Source organism: Plodia interpunctella, chromosome 3, assembly GCF_027563975.2.
Source record: "Plodia interpunctella isolate USDA-ARS_2022_Savannah chromosome 3, ilPloInte3.2, whole genome shotgun sequence".
NCBI lineage: Eukaryota > Metazoa > Arthropoda > Insecta > Lepidoptera > Pyralidae > Plodia > Plodia interpunctella.
The window spans coordinates 4,150,071-4,159,043 of record NC_071296.1 but is presented as its reverse complement, the minus strand read 5'-3'; the positions used below and the strand labels follow the sequence as shown (position 1 = coordinate 4,159,043).

The following is an 8,973-nucleotide window of genomic DNA, read 5'->3' as shown; positions in this document are numbered from 1 at the left end:
TGTTTGTTGTATGTCATAACAAGGCTATAAAACGCATGGTACTTAATCATTCAGGTTGGTCCAGTCAGGGTAATTATGTAATATATATGTAACATTACATAAAGACCCAGAGAATCCAATGAAAATTAAAAAGAATTTAATTTTAAACAAAAAATATTTTATTTTCATCTCAACGTTATAAGTTCTTCATCATCTTAATTAACAGTTTCATTCAGATTGGTATATACTTATACGCTTTAATTTATAACCAGATCCTTTACAAAAAACGTTAATTGTAACTATAAATATCTACGTGTTGTAATGGTCATTGAAGATACGAAGAACTGAGAATTCTGACAATGCGGTGATAAAAACTGTGACAAGGTTCTTGTGACTCTCGTGTGACATCTCGTGTCTGTAGCTTAACACAAAGGATTAGGGCCTAGAGCCCTCACAGCGGGAAGCGAGGTCCTTATCTCGCGTACTTTAGTGTTAAATGTCTGGTGCTAGCAGTTTGAGCAGCGCAGAGGAGTGGGGTGCTCCGGCGCACCACTAGTCGTTGTACCTCGGAGCGAGCACCGCACGCTGACTGCGCTCGCGCAACCCGACTTTCGAACACGATCGATTTTCAAATTTAAAATGTTTTCGAATACAGTGCTTAGGTGAAACAACTTTGTGATACGTGATACCAGTGTTTTGGAACGCATTTGTGAAGGATTGGTTAGTGACAGGCCCACAAATAAATTCAAAGGTAATTTTCTATTTAATATTTTGGTCTTCGCATATTGCTACAGCCGTCGCGGCGATTGTAAGGTGCAGTTTCGTAGCTCTACCCTAATTACAACATACATTGCTGTGCGGCTTTACACTTTCGCATTTTATTATTTATATTTTATAAACTTTATGGGAGACTGACACGAATAGTAAAGTTGTTAACAAAGTTTGAAAACTAGAAACTTTAAGATATTCAAGATAAGCATAGCCTTCAAGAATGAATATTAATGGCTATTTTAACTGGAATTGTGCAATACTACTCAAACATACAACATACTGAGATGTAGTTTTAAAAAAATTGTTTTGAAACAAAAGACTTCAATGCAATTAATTAATTTTAAGGAAAACTGTAAGGTACAAACTTTACAAAAATGTATGAACATATAATGAACAAACTATATTTTTAAAAATATAGTGACATGAATGTAATTTCAAGGAAATCCATCAAACCAAGGGAACAATAATATCCCTCCGGAACGATGGGTATACTTTCCCGTTTGGTCTATTTTGAATTATAAGCATACGAATTTTGATGAAAAGCATGCTGCATGTGGCATTTCCATTCCAAGTTTCTTAAAGTGAGTAGTACAAAAAAAACTACCACATATTAAATATTTTATGTGTGCACAAATCTCAAATAGACATAAGTAAAAAATGAAACTGAAAACTAATCGAAATTAATTTCACGTTAACGCTCTATTGATTTCAGCACATTTGAAACTCAATTGAAACAGCTCTATACATATAGTATTGTTACACGAATAGGCGGAGTTCTGATATTGTATTGTTGGTGCTACGGTTTTCAGAAGTGTTGTGTCGCCTAATTAGGTAAGCGGCGTGGAAATTTGCTATTGTTAACACCACTATCAGTAATATGTATTAAATTAACATGTGTTAAAAGTTTTATTTCATATTTTTTCTATTAAATGTAACAGAACGTGGAAAAGGAAGGACTCATGAAAATTGTTACTCTACTATTGTGTCTACTCTGTAGAGTAGAAATGTAACACAAAGGTTACAGTTCTGTACCCAGTCTTTATTTCTACCCTCATTTTGTTTTCGTGTAAAACTAATGCGCATTCATTTAACCCAAAATTAAGTTCCTATTAACATATTTCTAAGCATAATTATTGTCAGAAAATAGACAATCATATACGTGGCTACTTTATTAAAATTATATGTACATCTATTATTATCTAATGAGGGCGTAATCTATGTATGACTTACCTAATTAAACAGTTCAGAGTTTTGACACAACTTTAAATATTGAAATATGATTAACCCATTATTGCACATAATTAATTTACGTTGTAATTTGTTAATGATGTCAGTGTACCTAAATATTTAATTAAAATCTTTAAAAGTTCTTGTGAAATGAAACAATATTTAAAAAAAAATGTTGCTAAGCTACCTTCCAAGGCCCTTTAGAATTAGGGATTATTTTTTCTTTAACTCCGAATTATGATATACCTATTTCGATACTCAAATATGCTAAGCAAATATGTAACAAGCGACTAAAATCAATATTTTTTTTAATTTTCTTATTCAAATTATGCAAATGAACATCATATTCAACCTATTTGTAAGAACAAAATACGTAGATCATAATGTGTGGTTTTCTTTTTGTGTGCAACGGATATCCTTTGTGTGAGCCGCGTCATTATTTCTTGCTCGATTCCCTAAGGCTAGATGAGTATTGAACCAAGCTAGCTACGGCCAAATATTAAAGTGTATTTAATCAAAATATGCATATTTTTCCCTTAAAGAGTAGACAGAGCCCAATCGAGAAACTGAAAGGCCACTCATTGGTGGCATGGAAGTTACGAAATGTGATTTTGAATTAATTACTTAATTAAATTTTACAATCAGCGCATGAGGAATTGGAGCTGGTATCATTGGCGTTAAGACTACTAAAATTTGTAAAAAATAAACACTGAACCCAAAAAGGGATTTTTTATTCCGATAAAAATATTATAAAAATCTAAGTGAAAAAAATCTACATAACATATTTCTAACTTATTTAAAGACTAAAATTGATGCAACGATTTCAAGGTTTATGTAACCGGCTATAATACTTTCCTTCGTAATCTAACATGCAAGTCAAATGTATTGCTTTCGTGATAAACCGCTTTCCTTTACGTTGTTGTACGATATCCAGTGAGAGCGCGAGCTTCAAGAATGTCGAGACAATCTATGCGCGGATCATTCTGATCGTGGCCTGAAAACCTGGCCCGATCATAATAAATTTAAAAGAAGTTCAATGCTAATACATAATTGTGCTTATTTGTACTAATTAAGATGACAAAGTAATGTATTATATATTTCATATTTTATTTATTTTGAAAAGTAAATAAATTATATAATTAATAATAAATCGGGATACAAGCCAAGGACAAGAATAATTATTCTGAAAACTGTGCTTGAACGCCTACATGACCTTTATTCTGAAATAACAACAGTAATAAACTATTTGTTTCAAAGAACCAAAGATATATCTCAGCGTAAGTTGAGATGAAATAAATTTGGGACAGAACAAAAGACTGAGCGTAAAGATACTTCGTGGGACAAAACGTCAATATATTAGCTGCGCATTACACTTGCAACGATACAAATGATGCATTTTATCCCACCTATATCTCAGTGAAAGTAGGTAAGTTCGTGAGAATCCGGCTCTTCATAGCTTTCCTAATGCAGCATCCGAGTAAACTATTTTATTTATCGGTCGTCGACTCCACTATTCATTTTTAAGGTGAATGACATTTTTTTTGTGTTGGAATGATTGCTCGATAGGTGTAGGAATAAAGATGTAAATTGTGTAATCAATGTATAAATATGAAGTAGAAAATCCATGAGAGAACGCCAGAGACGACTCGCTATGAGTAACAAATTCCTTACTATCCATTCTATTATTATAAATGAGAGAGTCTGTCTGTTAATTTGATTAAATTTGGAATTTAGATAGTAAATGACCTGACGTCTGATGACCCGACTACGTTTATTAGTCCCGTAAAGATCCCCATAATTATTTTGTATCATGTCATGTAATATGTCTCACGTGGCTTTAAATTTTTGTGGCCTTAGGCTCAGGGAGTTGTCGAGGTAAACATTTCAAACCCCGAGGAATTGCTACAATAGCCGACTACCTGCTTTTTTACAAAACAGGTGGCTTTACCTGTAACTATATATTTTTTAAAATCTTCGATGTAGAAATTTTTCGCATCTGACAAGTTCTTGTATCAGTTACCGGTCATTTTGAGAAATATATAAAACAATAAAAGTAAATATGACATAATATTTTTTTTTAGAATGTTTCTAGATACCTGAAAGGTCGAGTCGATTTGTAAGTTATAAGTTAATCTAAAATACTAATCAGATAGTTGAGACACAACATTTTTTAAAATGAAGGTAACATGAGAAGGCGCCTATTTTTTAGAAAACAGGACGGACGAACGGTCCTCCTATTTAAGTAACCTTTGTTAATCTTGACGATTTAATTTTATACAACTACAACGCACTATTAACGAACAATACTATATCATTAGATCTCTTGTCACGTACCTTTGCATAAGAAACTGACGCTGGCTTATAGGAGTTGAGCTGTCATAACGTTTCGTAAACTGAATCGATGTCGATCAAGGTTAGGAGGAAATCCTGATGAAAATTATCAATGTCTCTTTTGGAGATACTCTACTTAAAACACACAGAAATCTTTAAAGTAATACTTACTAACAGAGGTCGGTAGGTAGTCGTAAAGTTATGTCAGATACCTTTAGGCAACGTGAATAAAATCCCAGACACCAGAGTTAACAATAACACACTCGACAAGAAGAAGTCTTTTAAGTTCTTTTAGTATCATCTTGAATGATTTTTAGAAGTCAACTCTTCATATAGAATGGAATAAATTTTTGTCACTCATCAAATGCACCATGACCTTCATAGAAGTTGACAACAAAAATTTAATTATTTTTTTATCTTGTAAACATTACGCGTACGTGAAAATTCCTACAGTGTCCAGTTCCATACAAGGTATTATTAATTACCCAAAAAAAAAATATTTTACAATATACTCAGTACATCGCAACAGTTTTCTTAAATAAATAATAATCAATGAAATAAGATCGAAAAGTCCGGTGTCTTGATCTCCCAATTTGTATGGGAGGCCAATACTTTTTGTCATAATTTGACATCGATTTCTTTGGATACCGACTCTCATCTGTGTCAGCTCACAAAATTAGTGCACCGTTAAAAAAATCCCTATATAAATAAAGCATAAATATTTACCACATCGTTCTATTTTTCTGACTAAAAAAAAACAGTGAATACGTGATTGCGCAAACCGAAAACCGAAATGGATATCATATAACTGAAACAGGAACTATTTGTCACTAGGAAATAATTACCAGTCTTATAAATTTATTTTACGCTCTGACGTACTCCAAACCTGAAGGTGAACGACTTTCGGCTTGCTAAAGTTTAAAGAGTAAACTGCCGATATTATATAAAAATATACACGATCAATAAAGGCAGCTATAATTTAATTCAGGAGGAAACTTCTTTCGACTTTTCCTTAAAAAACTTATCATACATACTCTTGCAAAGTTTTAAAGATATCGTGATACTCTTCTATTCACTACAATATTAGTCAATACTTATTCACCTTTGAAACAAAGGGAATTGGTGAAGATTCAGTATCTTAAACAGAAGGTAATTTAAGGGGTCCTTGGTCCAAACTCATTCCTACTTTTTCTAATTAAAAACTAATAGATACATCATTACAATCATAATTGCGTCCTTTATAATTTATATAATGGCAACATTGCGTGAGGAAAATAGTTAATTTTGAAAATGAATTAAATCTGGCCGCATACTCTCTTTACTGCTTCTTTAAGTCGCACAAGTAATTTATACAATTAAATAATTACGGACCATTTTAGATTTTATTAAAAAAACGACTAACAGAAATAAGTAAATTAGTTTATTCGTGAGAGAATATTTGTAAAAAAATCAATCTTTAATTACAATAATAGGTACTTAATATAAATATGAGTGCGTTTGTCTCTCTTTCACATCAAAAATCACATCAATCAGATACTCCGTCATAGGACTGTAGTGATTTTTGGTGTGAAACTAGTAGTAAATAGGGTATTTTTTAATGATTTGAATTTTATTAAAAACAGTTGTTCCTTATCAAAATCATAAACAAACATCTCACTTTTGATCTAGGCATGCAAAACTTTCACTTTTCAACTTTTTATTCATTTGAAGATAAATCAACACTATCACTTCTCACATTTCGAATTTGAAACGACATTTATTTAGTAAAAGGTAGGTAGTAACACACATATTTTTCTGTTCATATTGTACCATATCAATACGAAACAGAATAAGTACGAAAATACATAAAAAATCATGTATAAATTATACATACTTAGTACTTTTCAGAAATTGCTACTTACATAGACCTAATATTTTTCGCGTTGGCACATTGAACGGCAATACTGTTAGTTGATTGAGTTTTATAAACACAATTATTTGTATAAATTCAAAGCAAATGTTAACGCAATTTCGAATATTTTTATTCATGAATCTCTCCACGGTCCTCTTGGCATCAAGGCATGTAGGTGAACTTTCACGGTTATTAAGCTTCAAATCCACTTATTTTACACAGAATGTGTAACCATTTATCATCTTTAACAATATAATTATACCAACTCGTCTTAACTAAAATAAAAAATATTTCGTACATAATCGTAATAGGTTTGTACTTGTACGTAGCCGGCCACTCTTGACAGCGAGAGCAAAGAGAGAGCAAGAGCAGAGAAAAGTGGAGAGCCATTTCGAAAGCAGTGACTTAAGCCCAGGGGACCAACAGCGGAGAAGACATCATCGAAAAACCACGACCACTACAGAGTGGTCGATGACGTAGATGCTGCCGCCAGATCTTATGCGCTGCCCTGGGCTAAAGTTTCTGCTTTTATCAACTTCTCTCTATGCTTGCATTTCTAGTGCACTATGGACTGTAGAATGATAGGTTTATATTTATAAGAAGATTTATATGTACTAATTTACCAATTTTCCACAAGTTGCTGACTGACTGACAAGGATCAGCCGGAATTAATGTTTGGTATGTAGGATCTTAAGGGAATGTAGGGGACCACATCGAGAGGATATCCCCAAATTCAAAAGGGAACAAAAAAATATAATTTTTACGCTCGTGCAAAGTCGCGAGATGCAAGTTCTCTAATTTAAAAATTTAAAGTGGAAACATTTGTATTTTTTTTTTAACTTAAAAACTATTGGACCAATTTTGTTCAAATTTGGCACAGAGATATACGAAGTGCCTACGACGAACTGCCGCAATAAATAAAAAGCAAGATATATAGCAAGTATAAGTAGTACCTTACGTATCGGGCTTCCTTCACCTAGTTAGACATTAAACTATATGAAATTATATCTTTTCTATAGACGAAAATTTGACGAATTAAAGCACTTAATTATTAAGTAAAATGATAATGACAGCATACAAATAAATATAAAAATATATTAGATATTTTTATGGCATTTAATAATTTAAAGTTAAAGACAAGGTAACTAATATTTGAACAAACTCAAAAATAACATGATTATACCCCAATTTCATGGTCGCTTACTCCATCATTGATCAGAAGATAAGCATAGACCATAATGACAGATCTCATTTAGATAGCACACAGACGTCCGCAAAACATTGTTATGTTAGGTACGTATATTTGTTCCTTGTATATGATAGGTACTAATGTACATACATACTAGGTACTGAAAGAGATATATCAAATCTACTTTCTAATTTGATTAAAAAGCCTATACCTAGACCTAAATCCTTCATTTTGAATGAGTAAGGTATTTGGAAAAACGGTGCATTTTAAAATAAATGAGTTACTTATATTCCTTGAAATTCGGGGAACCTGTAGTCTATTTGTTTAGTAACACGTAAAGAATATCAAGCACGTTCCTGAAAAACTCTTTCCCACCAATGAAATATAAATAATATATAGATAATATGACACGCCTACTTATTTTTTTAAATCTCGGTCACCGATTAAGCGGGCTACTGCTCAGACTGCACGGCAGAATATCGTTCTACCGCCAACCTGTTGTTTCTTCGCCAAGTACCGTCACTATCGAGATACAATGTTAAACCATAGAGGTACTCGTATTACTACATTATGTGTTAAACATAAGATACAATGTTTCTTGTTAGAATAATGTATTTCGATGACCGTCACGTGACACGCGAAAATTTAAAATTGGCTATTCCCAATGCATGGAAATGATTTAAGTATTTTAATAATCTGACATATAATTATATAATTAATATTCTTGTAGTTCAGTTGTTGTTGTAAACATTTATTATTGTTTACATTGAAATTACAACAATGTTAATTATATTATTATATGTGAGATTAATAAAACAAACAAAATACTTGTAATAAAAAGCACAATATTATTGTTATTGTTGTTTCTTACTATCATGACTACAATCACATACTATTTTTCATAAACAAAAATGGATGATAAATTAGTTGTGAAGCATTGATAGAACAAGAAAATTGAGTACAAACTTAATTCATTCATTAAGTATGATAAATTAAGTATTTCAAAGCTACACAAGGCGAACTGCATGTAACTAACTTGACCATATAATATGTTACCGACTTGGCCGGTTTACAACAAGAATACGTAAACTGCTATTTTAAATTCAAGTGAACGGTTCGAATTCGCAAAAATCTAATCGATTTAATTGACTGTAATTACTGGAAACGATTCGGCGCACTGAATTATAATTTAGTATCAGTGTCAGACTTTGCCCGAGCAAAAATGTACCTTAAGTGGTTTCCATACAATCTTTTATCCTCTATTAGAGATTTTGTTGATTTAAAAAAATTGGCACCTCTGTTCTTCATCTTATCCACTTCAAGATTTCTATTATTCCCCAATAGTTAGATTACACATGTAGTTCTAACATTGTTCATCGGATTCAATTTTTTTTGTTATTGTGCTTTACCTCGTACCGATTGATAATAATAATAAATAAATAAATAATATACTAACTCAATGATACTATATTTTATAACATATATAGATAAACATCCAAGACCCGGGCTAATCAGAAAAAGATCATTTTCATGACCCGACCGGGGATCGAACACGGGACCTCTCGGTTCAGAAGCAAGCACTTTA

The 8,973-nt window shown here is 32.1% G+C and overlaps 1 protein-coding gene across 3 annotated transcripts in view; it reads left to right on the top strand.

Annotated features, from left to right (window-relative positions):
- Positions 1-566: 566 nt before the first annotated feature.
- Ptr (Patched-related) overlaps positions 567-8,973 on the top strand; it is a 38,676-nt gene continuing 30,269 nt past the window's right edge. Inside the window, exon 1 of one of the 3 annotated variants that reach the window (XM_053770002.2) lies at positions 567-730. The gene's annotated coding sequence lies outside the window, so the exon portion shown is untranslated. The remainder of the gene's footprint in view (positions 731-8,973) is intronic. The other 2 variants (XM_053770005.2, XM_053770003.2) reach the window with 2 other exon arrangements.